At 40.8% G+C, this 15,257-nt stretch overlaps 1 protein-coding gene across 4 annotated transcripts in view; it reads left to right on the forward strand.

The window, feature by feature from the left end:
• The window catches only part of esrra (estrogen-related receptor alpha), a 38,569-nt gene that overhangs the window by 4,869 nt on the left and 18,443 nt on the right, over positions 1–15,257 (forward strand). The window contains exon 1 of one of the 4 annotated variants that reach the window (XM_061897887.1): positions 8,725–8,956. The exons of the other annotated variants lie outside the window; for them this stretch is intronic. The gene's annotated coding sequence lies outside the window, so the exon portion shown is untranslated. Of the gene's footprint in view, positions 1–8,724; positions 8,957–15,257 lie in introns of those variants that run through there. 4 annotated transcript variants of the gene reach the window in all.

Consider the following 15,257-nt stretch of genomic DNA (forward strand, 5'->3'; position numbering starts at 1 on the left):
CAATATATTAATTGTTATGTAAATGATAATAGAACCATTTCAAAGCAAATTTCAAGGCGTTTAATTTAACTGTTGACGTATACGGTAACCTATTGCGTCACTTCCGGTTATATGATTTTGTTAAAACTGCTATTAATCTACTTGCTAATTTACTGTTAACACCTGGTTACTTTCTGTTTTAACATGGTTTATCTACACTTCTGTTGAACTGTAGCAAATATTTAATTCCTGTGTTTTTTTGGACACTTTATATTAGTTTTCAATTCAGTCTATTTCAAACATTCGATTTGATTTTGATTTTTTCAAGGATCCCCATTAGCCGGTTGCCACAGCAACCCACTAGTCTTCCTGGGGTCCACAAACTCAATACAATTACAAGTAAAAGCATAAAATTATAACTACACAATACAGACACAAAAAAAGAAAAATACAAGCAAACAATTTACAGTCACAGAATATTACTTACCATATAAATATAGCTACACAATACAAAAATAGTCAACAAGCAAAATAATTTGCAGACTCGGATAAAATAATACTTTCCTTTTAAAAATTTAAATGCCGGTGATAATTCGAGGCAGGTTATTCCAGAGCGATAAAGATCTATAAATAAAAAATCCATACGATACAATGTAATGCAGCACATATTTCCAGTTGTTTCGTTACGGCAGGTCCGAAAAGGAGTAGGAAGAAGGAGAGCTTATTTAATCCTTCCTCTTTTCTAGGGGTGTAACGGTACACAAAAATTTCAGTTCGATACGTACCTCGGTTTAGAGGTCATGGTTCGGTTCATTTTCAGTACAGTAAGAAAACAACAAAATATCAAATTTTTGGTTATTTATTTACCAAATTTGTAAACAATGGCTTTATCCTTTTAACATTGGGAACACTATAATAATTCTGCCCACGTTAATCAACATTAAACTTCCTCAAATTGTTGCTCAGATTAAATAAAATGACAAAACTTTTCTTCTACATATAAAAAGAGCAACATTAAATAGTTTCTAGTCAACTCATCATGCTTAATTTATCACAGCATTTGGGAAATGTTATATTTTTATCACCCTGCCATTCAAAGCTTTTCTGCCCATAAAACACACACACACACGCATGCACACACACACACACACATGCATGCACGCACACACACCGCAAAATGATCTAACGTTACGCTAAAAGCTAATTCGCCTTCACCTCAAGCCAGAACTGCGAGCGAGCTGAGCTGAAGTTTAAGTTTCTAGAAGGTCAACGGGCTTATAGTGATGTTAGTAGTAGTTTACTGGGAGGTGTTTATTATCATTTGGGGAGAGTACGCTGCCTTATGCTCACCTGCTAAACACCTATCTGCTCGACGCTGAAGCATTTACTACATGTGCTCTGAATACGCACAGCTGATTGGCTGTTACCGCTCTGAATACGCACTGCTGATTGGCTGTTACCGATATATATGTAACCAATCAGATGGTTGTGTGGGTGGGACAATGCTGGGTGCTGAGGCAGAAGAAGCAAAGCAGCTTGTTAAGACTTAAGCTTAGAAACTCGTACGGTACGCCCCCGTACCGAACCGAAACCCCCGTACCGAAACGGTTAAATATAAATACACGTACCATTACACCCCTACTCTTTTCATATCATAGCAATTTGATCCCATTTCCTTGTTCTCTGTTTGTAACAGATTGATCAATAAATAAATAATAAATGAATAAACAAGTAAACAAATATCAACCACATAAATAATTATTTGTTTGTTTTTTTTGTTTTTTAAGATTCAAAATGTTCAGCATAATTGTTCTTCTTTGTTCTTTGTGAGCAGTTGTGGTTTGAACAGTCTCTTAAACTGTATGATATTGGTTTTGGGCGATACTAAACATTTGAGTATCGACCCAATACCATGTTGTTACAGGGGCAGTATTGGTCACACCGATACTGCCCCTGATACTTAAAATAGTCAAAATCACTGAATGATTCCATTTTTGATTGCAATTACATAACACAAAACACAGAATGGCGGTTTAAAAATATCTATTAACTATTTAAACGATTTCCTCCCACTGGCTCTTATTTAAATCATTTGGTACTTGCCCTTAAATCACTCTTGTGTCCAGCGACTTTCTGAGTTTCTTAACCATAACAAAAAAGGACAGAAGGTTTTTGGAGAATAGAATATTGATCCAACCACAGTAGTATCGACGATATGCTGATACTATACTTGGAATCGTTACTGTTGATATTTGCATTAAGCCACCACCATGTTGAAGAGCTCTAGCTTGTTTTTAGCATATCCTCCTACAGTGTGTAGTGTAGTATGTAGCTGTTCCTCAACCTACACTGATAACCATTTTAAGAAACATTATTTGCTGACTTAGAAGTTATTATGCACTGTGGAGGGACATTAGCCACTAGCAAGAATGTTACATTGCAGTGAGGATACGTTCATTTACTTGACACTGTTATATTTGCAGGACACAGCTAGAATGTGTCATCTACATGCATTATCACAATATAACAATATTATTAAAAACTTTATCGTCAACAATTTTTTAACCATTTATATCACAAAACCCTACTGTGTACTACTGAACACTCCGTACATGGAATAGTGATGATCGCAAAATTTACCTATGTCGTCATTATTTCAAATTAATTTCTAACCTTTTGCTACATAGCCAAGATGGCATCCAGCACTGCTCTCTCACCATTTTGATACTACACAGCATTTTGCCATGCTTCACCTTCTATCTTTTGATTCGTTTATAGCTCTTCTGCATTTCATGACGCATGACTTGCAATTTTGTTCTGAAACACTAGAGGACAGTGTTTTCCTCGGTGAGCAAAAACAGCTTTTGTTGACTAGGTATTAACTTCCTGTGAGTAGTAAGTGTAAACAATGGCGTCTCAAGCAACATCCATATTGTTGTTGGAGCTGGAACTAGTCATTTTGAAACAATGGTCTCTTTTGCCGTCCATATTGCTCTGAAACCAGAGGAGGAAAACTTTTTCACGAAGATGGGTTGTGCGCCCCCTGAACAAGTCGAGAGGGAGGAAGGGCAGGAGGCCGATACAGAAAATATGTACTAAAAAGTCTACCAAACACAGCTCTGCCGTCCGCTACATTTTTTGTAGATGCAAGTAAAGGTATGCCGGAAGGGGGTGCAGCTAGCTGGCCTCAGTCATGCAAGCTATGTGATGCAAGAGCATTTTTCAGCTCTCGGTGCAAACGCACAATTTAAGTGCACAATTTAAGTGCACAATTTAAGACACTGTACATGACTTTCAGAATATGCTGCTCTTGCCGTGTTAGTGTTTCCTGTACTTGCATTACTTTGGCAGCTCGTTACAAATACATTTGTACTGCTACAAATAGATTCGGCTCTAATCAGGCGGAATGCCTAATTATAAGCACCTAGTCTGCAAGAGAATAAGAAGGTGTAGCAGGAATGATAAGTGTTGCCCCCTTTGTCACTATATTTAACGAGTATTCAGACACATATGGAATATACTATGTATTCAGATTCATTTTAAATCATCAATCAATCAATTGATAGAGCCCTTAATCACAAATGTCTCAAAGGGCTGCACAAGCCACAACGACATCAGATCCCACAAGACAAAACTCAACCCATTGGGCGGAGTGAGAGACCTTGGAGGAGTCTGCAGACGTGGGGACCGCCCCCAGGCAACCGGTGCAATTGATGCTGAGTGGATGCGGTTAATAATATGAGAGTCCAGTCCGTAGTGGGTCCAGCAGCGGCTACCAAATTCCCACCGGTACGTATTACTAAAAGTAAGAATAAGGAAGTGTTTATAGTAACAAAATACACGAAAGGATGCAATGTATACACAGTGGGAGCAGAGATTCAGACATGTAGGGCGCCTCCACAAGCCTGGGGAGTGTGCATTACCGCCGCCGGGAAAGTTGGGGTATGGAAGCGTGCAGAGCACTTCCACAAGCGTGCGGAGCACTTCCACAAGCGTGCGGAGCACTTCCACAAGCGTGCAGCGCACTTCCACAAGCGTGCAGTCCAACCTTTCATTAGCAGGAGTCATGACTAGCGATAGTGCTAAAATCGAAAAATGTGACGTTCGCTCTTTTAAAGATCCATCTTTCTTCAAAGATCCTTAAATCTCATCTCTACTAAAAACTGAGCTTGGAGATATTCTTTTGGGTCGGTTATTTGGTAACACTTTGTTTTCTCTGTAAAATACAACATGTAAACAAGGCCACGTAAAATTACGGCCCGGGGGCTAGCTGTGGACTGTGGTTTCTTTTTTATGGGCATGTGGAACAAAATTGCAACCTAATGTAACAACAACAACCTGAAATGTTGATATCAGGAATCAGGTCTATTAATAACAGAAAAATGAATACTGTTCTATTATTCCAACATTGTATGAACATGCGTCATGGCGGATTATGCAAATTACATTACTATACCTGGACAAAGATCAAAGAGTATTAGCTTGAGTATATTTTGATAGACCAAATAACTTGTGAATAATGGGAATTGATGGAATGATGTTGTAGGCCTTCTAATACAAAGTCATGTTTTCATATTAGCCATGCCAGTTGTGAAACTGACTTGCAACAGATTCATATAAGGCAGGGGTCGCCAACCCATCCATCCCTTTTTCTACCGCTAGTCCCTTTTTGGGTGGCGGGGGGTCGCTGGAGCCTATTTAAGCTGCATTCAGGCGGAAGGCGGTGTACACCCTGGACAAGTCGTGGGTCGCCAACCCATTGATCGCAATATAGTAGTCGCTCTGCAAAAATATTAGGGGGGGAAAAAAGTATTAATATGATATAAGTGACACCCCCACCTGGAGATTGAAAAAACAAGCACGTATTTTAACCCCTGAACACGGCCGCAGGCTTCGCATACAAATTACCCGCTTGTCTCGCAAAAAAGTGTGAGTGGTGCTAAGGTGCAGTGATAACATAACATTTAGATCGTTACTGTGACTGTGTTAGTAAGTAAGATGACATTAAAGCTCAACAGAAATGAAAGACAGTTGACAGGATGTCGACCTTTTTATTGCAAACAGTCGATCCGTCATTAAAACATGTCAAGACACTTTATCAAACCAATCACACACTTTGTCGGCTTCAAAATAAAAGCGCTACGCCATACATACGGTTGAACTACGTTTAGGGTTTCTTCTTAATGTACAGGCTTGATATTTGACACCACACCTACCAAAATAAAGTAATATAATGTATTGTAGCGCTCAGAAGATAACAAAGTCTGACGTTTTTTTTAGCTTTTGTGGCCAATTTTATGCAGACAACTTGCCCAATTCCAACAAGTATTTTCTCTGCGCAGACGTCTGTCACCGTGTTTCACTCCGAGACACACAACACTTGTTAATTCTCCCCCGATACAGTGTGTTCAAAGACCACTGGAAAAATGACCACCATAACACACTAACATACACATTAACCCCATCCATATGCATGGGGTTGTCCGGCGTGAGATGGTCTTTTAAAAATTTGAAATATACCTGCGGACAGCGATCTTCACAATTTAAGATGACACTGGCGGTTTTGAATGAGAGAAAAGCTCCCAGCAACGTGAAACAAGTGTGACGTCCGGCTCTCTGCAGCTCGGTTTTTGTCACAGACATGGCGCTACAGAATCTAAACAGTTACTCTAAACACGAGTACAATCAGCAAAAATACCAAAAAATACCAAAACTAGATGTAAGGTTTGTTGCCGATTGTTTTTATTACAGGAAAAGTGACTAAAAGGAAGACGAGCAATGTCACATTAGCTATGGTTGTAGTTGACCTACATCCATACAGCTTCTCCAGGCAGCATTATTCTGCTCGATACAACACTGGCAGAAGTTCAAAACGTTCAGGAAGATTCTACAATACCATTTTTTTAAGAATTGCAATTCTCCTTCAAATTCCTGTTGTAGAAATCCCACATACAATGCAAATAGAGCTTATCAGTAAGTGCTACGCCTGGGTGATACATCGATTTTATTGATGAATTTTTAGTTTTTTTATCACAGACCATAACAAAATATTAATAAAATCAATGTTTTTTTTCTCTTTTTGCATGTTTTATTTCAAACCCACCACCCATATAACCCTGGGGGAGATTGACTCATAGCAAAACATGGCTAATGCTAACGCCAACCAGAGCGAGACCTTGGTTCCAAAGTGTTGTCAGTGGTTTTGTTTTGCGGCAACAGACATGGAGCAAATGGCTGCAAAGTTTGTTTAAAAAAAGGCAGCAGCCCGACAAACTTATTCCATCATTTGAAGTCGAGTGGGAGAAATGCAACTCTTTACGAGGCGAACAACAACATAGCAAACAAAACTTCCGCCAAAAGCAGCGTACTATAGTGGAATACTTTACACAAGGTATGTATGATGATAAAAAAGAAACACAGTAGAAAACTATCATTAAAGCAGTCGCTCTGTACATCCACAGTGGACAGTGAAAAAAACTGTGGTTATCCAGCAATTAAAACTATAGTGACCTCTCAATGCTGCATTTTTCTTTAAAGAAGTATTTTACTCAGGACAGATGACGTTTTGCCTCACATATTAAGCTCAGTATTGTATAACTTTATTTATTTCCAACAGTCCTTCACAAATAGTGGAGCAGGCCCTCCTGGGGGGTGGGGGGGGTGGGGGGGGCTTTTGACCACGGGAACATGCTTTTTTTTAAAAGCTTGGCTTCACTGTAACCATGGTGGGAGACGAGGAAAGACTGGTGTGTTGTTTCCTTTAATGTTAATGAGCTTACAATGTTATGCAGAGATATAGTTATAACAATTTTATTGACAAATTATACTATTTATAGTCAGAATGGTGAATGCGGGCGGTGGGGCGCAAGATATTTTCTTCTCCCTGGGGGCAGGGGTAACAGAAAATATTTAGAGAACGACTAATTTAAAACAAGGCATATTAATCAACATATGAACAAAAGCATTACAGTAAATATGCCGAAAATCTGTTTGGTTTTTTTGGAAAATGATTTCATACAAAGTCTTATTTATATCTGTTTTAAAAATAACCCAATTTAGAATAAATATTTTGCTAAGAGTAATATGCAGTGGCATTTCAAACTGAGATATGTAGCAGCAACCCCCCCCCCCCTCGCGACCCTGGAAGGGACAAGCGGTAGTTAATGGATGGATGGATGGCATTTCAAACTACTTCTGATCAAATAAAAGTGAAACATCTTATGAATTGTCTTGGTCCTTTGTATTCATTGGGTTATTTAAAAAGTAGGTTGTAAAACATCTCTAATCATTTTTGTGTAAAAAAAATCGTAGATTTCATTTTAGGCCATATTGCTTAGTAGGTGCAATTATTTTCCAGATGTAGCATATAAATGTTGCTTTTCTCACCATGATTTACTCCTGATCTTGTACACCAAAGCCAATAACTGTTTAAATTATTAAGGGACAAGCGGTAGAAAATGGAAGGATGGCGAACTGATCTATTTACAAAACATTGATGTAAATTGTGTACACATTGAAAACAGTAAATGAGCGTATGTGTTAGCAATTGCTAAGGGTTTGATTTAATGAGCTTTGCTTCTTCCTACTAGCTTTTGGAATTGGCCTTGTGTTTAGAGTGACAGCCCTGAGATCGGTAGATCGTGAGTTCGAACCCCGGCTGTCTCATACCATCCATCCATCTTCTTCCGCTTATCCGAGGTCGGGTCGCGGGGGCAGCAGCCTAAGCAGGGAAGCCCAGACTTTCCTCTCCCCAGCCACTTCGTCCAGCTCTTCCCGGGGGATCCTGAGGCGTTCCCAGGCCAGATGGGAGACATAGTCTTCCCAACGTGTCCTGGGTCTTCCCCGTGGCCTCCTACCGGTTGGACGTGCCCTAAACACCTCCCTAGGGAGGCGTTCGGGTGGCATCCTAACCAGATGCCCGAACCACCTGATCTGGCTCCTCTCCATGTGGAGGCGCAGCGGCTTTACTTTGAGCTCCACCTGGATGGCAGAGCTTCTCACCCTATCTCTAAGGGAGAGCCCCGCCACCCGGCGGAGGAAACTCATTTCGACCGCTTGTACCCGTGATCTTGTCCTTTCGGTCATAACCCAAAGATCATGACCATAGGTGAGGATGGGAACGTAGATCGACCGGTAATTTGAGAGCTTCGCCTTTCGGCTCGGCTCCTTTGTCACCACAATGGATACAGCGTCCGCATTACTGATGACACTGCACCGATTCGCCTGTCGAGCTCATGATCCACTCTTCCCTCACTCGTTAACAACTCTTACAACGACTCATAACAAACACTGTAAAATTGGGACCCATTACATCCCTGCTTGGTACTCATTCAATGGTTGGAATTTGGGGTTAAATCCCCAAGATGATTCCCGGGCGCGGCCACTGCAGCTGCTCACCGATCCCCTCACCTCCCAGGGGGTTAACGATTGAATGGGCCAAATGCAGAGTTTAATTTCACCACACCGAGTGTGTGCGTGTGACAATCATTGGTAGTTTTTTACTTTAACTTTTGGAATTGTAAGAAACATGTATATTATGTGATGTATCATATTGACACCATATAACTTAGACATCCGTTCATTGCTTTGTATGTATTAAAACCAGTTATTACACAACTTATATAAATGGTGTTGACTGTTAGTTATTTAAAGAAAGCTTGATGTCAACATCTAGATGTGTAACGGATAACAATATCCAGAAAGCACGTCGTGAAGTGGTGTTGTTAGTCCTGCAGCTGCAAGCTAGCCAGTTGTCCGGTACATTGCAATATTTTTCGTTCTAATCTGTCTCATTGTATCGCATATTTGGGAAGTGTACGTGGTACACCAGCCTCCATTTCCAGGTAAAACGAATCATAGTCTGGATAAACGGCCAAAATAAACCACGGCCCCGGAGGAAATAGCGTGGACTCCATGGATCAACGTTAAGCGACAGCTAGCTGTTTAGCTAACGGAAGCTGACGTTCATGCTAACAAGGTAAGCTAATGCTAACATAACGCTACAGTAGATTGCAGTAATTGTGTGACACGGTGCAATGAAACTTTAAACAGCCGACTAGTGAACTGAGCGGACGGTCACTGCGTGAGTTAGGCGCAGACAGGAACACGAGCATGCAACGTTTGCTTTAAAATGCTTGTGTGGCCAATGTTCTTCATTCGAGTCACACCAACATGTATGTCGACGTAGGCAGCAGTGCACATGTACGTCCATCCATTTTCTACCGCGTATTCCCTTCGGGGTCGCGGGGGGCGCTGGTGCCTATTTCAGCTACAATCGGGCGGAAAGCGGGGTACACCCTGGACAAGTCGCCACCTCATCACAGGGCCAACACAGATAGACAAACAACATTCACACTCACATTCACACACTAGGGCCAATTTAGTGTTGCCAATCAACCAATCCCCAGGTGCATGTCTTTGGAAGTGGGAGGAAGCCGGAGTACCCGGAGGGAACCCACGCATTCACGGGGAGAACATGCAAACTCCACACAGAAAGATCCCGAGCCCGGAATTGAACCCTGATTACTCAGGACCTTCGTACTGTGAGGTAGACGCACTAACCCATTTTCCACCATGAAGCCCACACATGTATGTATGATTGAGAAATACTTCCATCCATTTACTACCGCTTGCCCCGTTTTTTAGGTGGCGGGGGTGCTGGTGCCTATCTCGGCTGCATTCGGGCAGAAGGCGGGGTACTTCCCAGTAAAAAGATTGCATGTTTAATTTGGAATGATGCGATGATAGCCTGATTTAAAAAAAAAAAAACGGCATTTTAAAGCTACTGGGGTTGACTGTTGTTGTAAGAACAATACCAATGGTACGCAATTTGCAAAATGCGCAACCGCATTTTGCAAATTTGATGTCAAATCAAATGTTTATTGGATTCATCACTATACATCCACGACAGAACTACTGACCTAACTACTACCACAACTTGGTTTACCATTTATACGATATAATAATGTAGGGCAGTGGTTCTTAACCAGGGTTCGATCGAACCCTGGGGGTTCGGTGAGTCGACCTCGGGGGTTCGGCGGAGATCAAAACACACCCGACTCTTCATGTAAATACAAACTTCTCCCTATTGGCGTATTACAGATGCCGCAACAGCTGACTAATTTGCAGGTGTGTAATTTGTTGTGAGTTTATGCACTGTCTTGGTTTTGTTGTTTGAATAAGGTGATGTTCATGCACAGTTGATTTTGTGCACCAGTAAAGAAAATATGGTAACACTTTAGTATGGGGAACATATTCACCATTAATTACTTGCTTATTAACATGCAAATTAGTAACATATTGGTTCTTAACTAGTCATTAAGCACTAATTAATGCCTTATTCGGCATGGCCTTATTATAACCCTAACCCTCTAACCCCTAACCCTAACCAAATAACTAACATATTCTATTACTTGGAATATGTTCCCCTAGTGTCCAAATATATCTAAATTAAGTCTTTGTTACTTAGAATATGTTCCCCTATACTAAAGTGTTACCAAAAACATACAACTTTGTCTTGAATTTGAAAAAATAACATTTCATTTTTCACTAAAGAAGGGTTTGGTGAATGCGCATATGAAACTGGTGGGGTTCTGTGCCTCCAACAAGGTTAAGAACCCCTGATGTATGGTTACCTGGAATTTGAAATAGGCCACCCAGCCTGAATCCACACCTGGTAGTAGTTTAGTCAGTAGTTTAGTCGTGGATGTACACTGTATAGTGATGAATCCAATAAACATTTTATTTGACATTTGCATAATGTGGTTGCGCAATTTGCAAATTGCGCGCCATTGGTATTGTGCTTACAACACTGTGCTGCACTCTCAAACTCCAAACGAAGTTACTTACACCTACTTGTGTTTGAGTTGTATTGCGGTATGTTGAAGCATATCGTTACAAGTGGGACGAATTGGGGTGTCTAGATAGGGCATGTGATCCTGCGTGGTCATGTCATTTTAAAGTTTTAGGCCAGACTTTTTCCATCAAGAGCCGCAAACTGAAAAATTTAAAGCATATGCAAGAGCCATTGTGATATTTTTAATTTTCAAAACCAATTCCTTTTTTAGATTTTTTTTAGCCTATAAGCCTCCCTTCAATTTTGGTCCCGGAGACCAAAAAGTGCATCAGTCATAAAAATGTAAAAATTAGTCATATTGTCCAGGGTGTACACTGCCTTCCGCCCAAATGCAGCTGGGATAGGCCCTAGCCCGTACCCATGAGCAACAAGCAGTAAAAAAAGAATGGATAGATGATTGGATTATTATAAATAAATAAAAATAAATGTATATATATATATTACCCAATGCTTGACGCTGTAAATACATTTCAGGTCTATTTGTCGTATGGTTTATTCCCTTTTTGTCAAAGAAACCCTTTTTTTAATGGCAAGAATGTCTATTTATCCATTTTCTACCACTTGTCCCTTTCGGGGTTGCGGAGGGTGCTGGAGCCTACCTCAGCTGCATTTGGGCGGAAGGCAGGGTACACCCTGGACATGTCACTACCTCATCACAGGGCCAACACAGATAGACAGACAGCATTCACACTCACATTCACACACTAGGGCCAATTTAGTGTTGCCAATCAACCTATCCCCAGGTGCATGTCTTTGGAGGTGGGAGGAAGCCGGAGTACCCGGAGGGAACCCACGCAGTCACGGGGAGAACATGCAAACTCCACACAGAAAGATCCCGAGCCCGGGATTGAACTCAGGACCTTTTGTATAGTGAGGCACATGCACTAACCCCTGTTCCACCGTGCTACCCGGCAAAAAATGTCATAGTGGAATATTTGATGTGACGTAATTGGAGCCTTAAATACAAACCCCGTTTCATATGAGTTGGGAAATAATGTTCGATGTAAATATAAACGGAATACCATGATTTGTAAATCCTTTTCAACCCATATTAAATTGAATGCACTACAAAGACAACATATTTGATGTTCAAACTCATAAACTTTTTTTTTTTTGCAAATAATAATTAACTAAGAATTTTAATGGCTGCAACACGTGCCAAAGTAGTTGGGAAAGGGCATGTTCACCACTGTGTTACATCACATTTTCTTTTAACAACACTCAATAAACTTTTGGGAACGGAGGAAACTAATTGATGAAGCTTTGAAAGTGGAATTCTTTACCATTCTTGCTTGATGCACAGCTTAAGTTGTTCAACAGTTCGGGGTCTTGTTGTCGTATTTTACACTTCATAATGCGCCACACATTTTCAATGTGAGATGTGTCTGGACTGCAGGCGGGCCAGGAAAGTACCCGCACTCTTTTACTACGAAGCCACGCTGTTGTAACACGTGGCTTGGCATTGTTTTGCTGAAATAAGCAGAGGTGTCCATGATAACGTTGCTTGGATGACAACATATGTTGCTCCAAAACCTGTATGGACCATTCAGCATTAATGGTGCCTTTACAGATGTGTAAGTTACCCATGCCTTGGGCACTAATACACCCCCATACCATCACAGATGCTGGCTTTTGAACTTTGCGCTTATCACAATCCGGATGGTTATTTTCCTCTTTGTTCCGGAGGACACCACGTCCACAGTTTCCAAATATAATTTGAAATGTGGACTCGTCAGACCACAGAACACTTTTCCATTTTGCATCAGTCCATATTAGATGAGCTCAGGCCCAGCAAAGCCGGCTGCGTTCCTGGGTCTTGTTGATAAATGGCTTTCGCTTTGCATGGTAGTTTTAACTTGCACTTACAGATGTGGCGACCAACTGTAGTTACTGACAGTGGTTTTATGAAGTGTTCTTGAGCCCGTGTGGTGATGTCCTTTACACGCTGATGTCGGTTTTTGATGCAGTACCGCCTGAGGGATCAAAGGTCCGTAATATAATCTCTTACGTGGAGTGATTTCTCCAGATTCTCTGAACCTTTTGATGATTTTACGGACGGTAAATGGTGAAATCCCTAAATTCCTTGCAATAGCTCGTTGAGAAATGTTGTTCTAAAACTGTTCGACAATTTGCTTACAAAGTGGTGACCCTCACCCCATCCTTGTTTGTTAATGACTTAGCATTTCATGGAAGCTGCTTTTATACCCAATCATGGCACCCACCTGTTCCCAATTAGCCTGCACACCTGTGGGATGTTCCAAATAAGTGTTTGATGAGGATTCCTCAACTTTATCAGTATTTATTGCCACCATTCCTAGCTTCTTTGTCATGTGTGGCTGGCATCCAATTCTAAAGTTAATGATTATTTGTAAAAAAAAAAATGTTTGAAAATCAAATATGTTGTCTTTGTTGCATATTCAACTGAATATGGGTTGAAAATTATTTGCAAATCATTGTGTTCCGTTTATATTTACATCTAACACAATTTCCTTACTCATATATATGTTTGTACATCAATAATTCATACCCCATCCATCCATTTTCTACCGCTTGTCCCTTTTGGGGTTGCAGGGGGGGCTGGAGTCTCTCAGCTGCATTACCATTGATTTGAATTTGTTATTATTCTTTTAGCAATGACAACTTGAAAAATATCTCACTAGATTTCTTGAGGATCCAAAAGGGCCTTATTAATAAGAGTGTTATAAATAAGTATTTTTTCCATCCATCCATTTTCTACCGCTTATTCCCTTTCGGGGTCGCGGGGGGCGCTGGCGCCTATCTCAGCTACAATCGGGCGGAAGGCGGGGTACACCCTGGACAAGTCGCCACCTCATCGCAGGGCCAACACAGATAGACAGACAACACTCACACTCACATTCACACACTAGGGCCAATTTAGTGTTGCCAATCAACCTATCCCCAGGTGCATGTCTTTGGAAGTGGGAGGAAGCCGGAGTACCCGGAGGGAACCCACGCATTCACGGGGAGAACATGCAAACTCCACACAGAAAGATCACGAGCCTGGATTTGAACCCAGGACTGCAGGAACTTCGTATTGTGAGGCAGACGCACTAACCCCTCTGCCAATTCAAAGCTTGCATTTCGAGGTCAACATATGATCTATCTGTTGTTTAAAAATTTGATTTATTTTTTTAAATATATATTTTTTTGTTTTATGCCCTTTTTGTCAACGGTTTTTCGTTGTTCCCATTGGGTTGAGTTTTTTTTTTTGCCCTGATGGGGGATTTGAGCCGAGGATGTCGTTGTGGCTTGTGCAACCCATTGAGACATTTGTGATAAAGGGCGATGTAAGTAAACTTTGATTAATTGGAAGAAAACTTAGTATTTTAAATGGCAAACTAACAATATGCAATATTTTCACTAAGAAATATTTCAAAGTGGAATATTTGATGTAAAGTAATTGGAGCCTTAAATTGTTTACTAAATTATAATATTGGTTTTGATTCATTCTGAGTTTTGAACAATGACCGTTTTAAAGAAAAAAACATTGACATTCCAACTTTGTACCATTTATATTTTACTGTTAAGAGCAGCACGGTGGGACAGGGGTTAGTGCGTCTGCCTCACAGTACGAAGGTACTGAGTAATCCTGGGTTCAATCCCGGGCTCGGGTTCTTTCTGTGTGGAGTTTGCATGTTCTCCCTGTGACTGCGTGGGTTCCCTCCGGGTACTCCGGCTTCCTCCCGCCTCCAAAGAAATGCACCTGGGGATAGGTTGATTGGCAACACTAAATTGGCCCTAGTGTGTGCATGTGAGTGTGAATGTTGTCTGTCTATCTGTGTTGGCCCTGTAATAATGTGGCGACTTGTCCAGGGTGTACACCGCCTTCCGCCTGAGTGTAGCTGAGATAGGCACCAGCGCCCCCTGCGACCCCAAAGGGAATAAGCGGTAGAAAATGGATGGATGTTTCTCTTTTATTCTACATTTGTATTTTATTTTTATCTTTTAATATATATATATTTTTCTTTCAATAGTATTTCTAAACTGTGCTGCTGGCTGTTAAAAATTAGCTGGGGGCCGCAGTGGCCCTCAGGTTGCACTTTGGACACCTCTGCTTTATGCTGAACATAAGCTATGTTTATTGGGAATAAAATACAAAAATATAATACAAAGCTTATAATCCATAAATTAGTTGAAGTACTATGAAAATAATAAACAATTAAATATACAGGAACTTCCTGAGAACAGATTATCAGCACAATTGTTGTGACTTGCCTGCATGGTGCATGCATTCAAGCAAGGTGATCTAGAGGACTTTTCTCCTCATCCTCAATAATCCATAAATTAGTTGAAGTACTATGAAAATAATAAACAATTAAATATACAGGAACTTCCTGAGAACAGATTATCAGCACAATTGTTGTGACTTGCCTGCATGGTGCATGCATTCAAGCAAGGTGAT

The sequence above is a fragment of the Nerophis ophidion genome, linkage group LG04 (genome assembly GCF_033978795.1).
Source record: "Nerophis ophidion isolate RoL-2023_Sa linkage group LG04, RoL_Noph_v1.0, whole genome shotgun sequence".
NCBI lineage: Eukaryota > Metazoa > Chordata > Actinopteri > Syngnathiformes > Syngnathidae > Nerophis > Nerophis ophidion.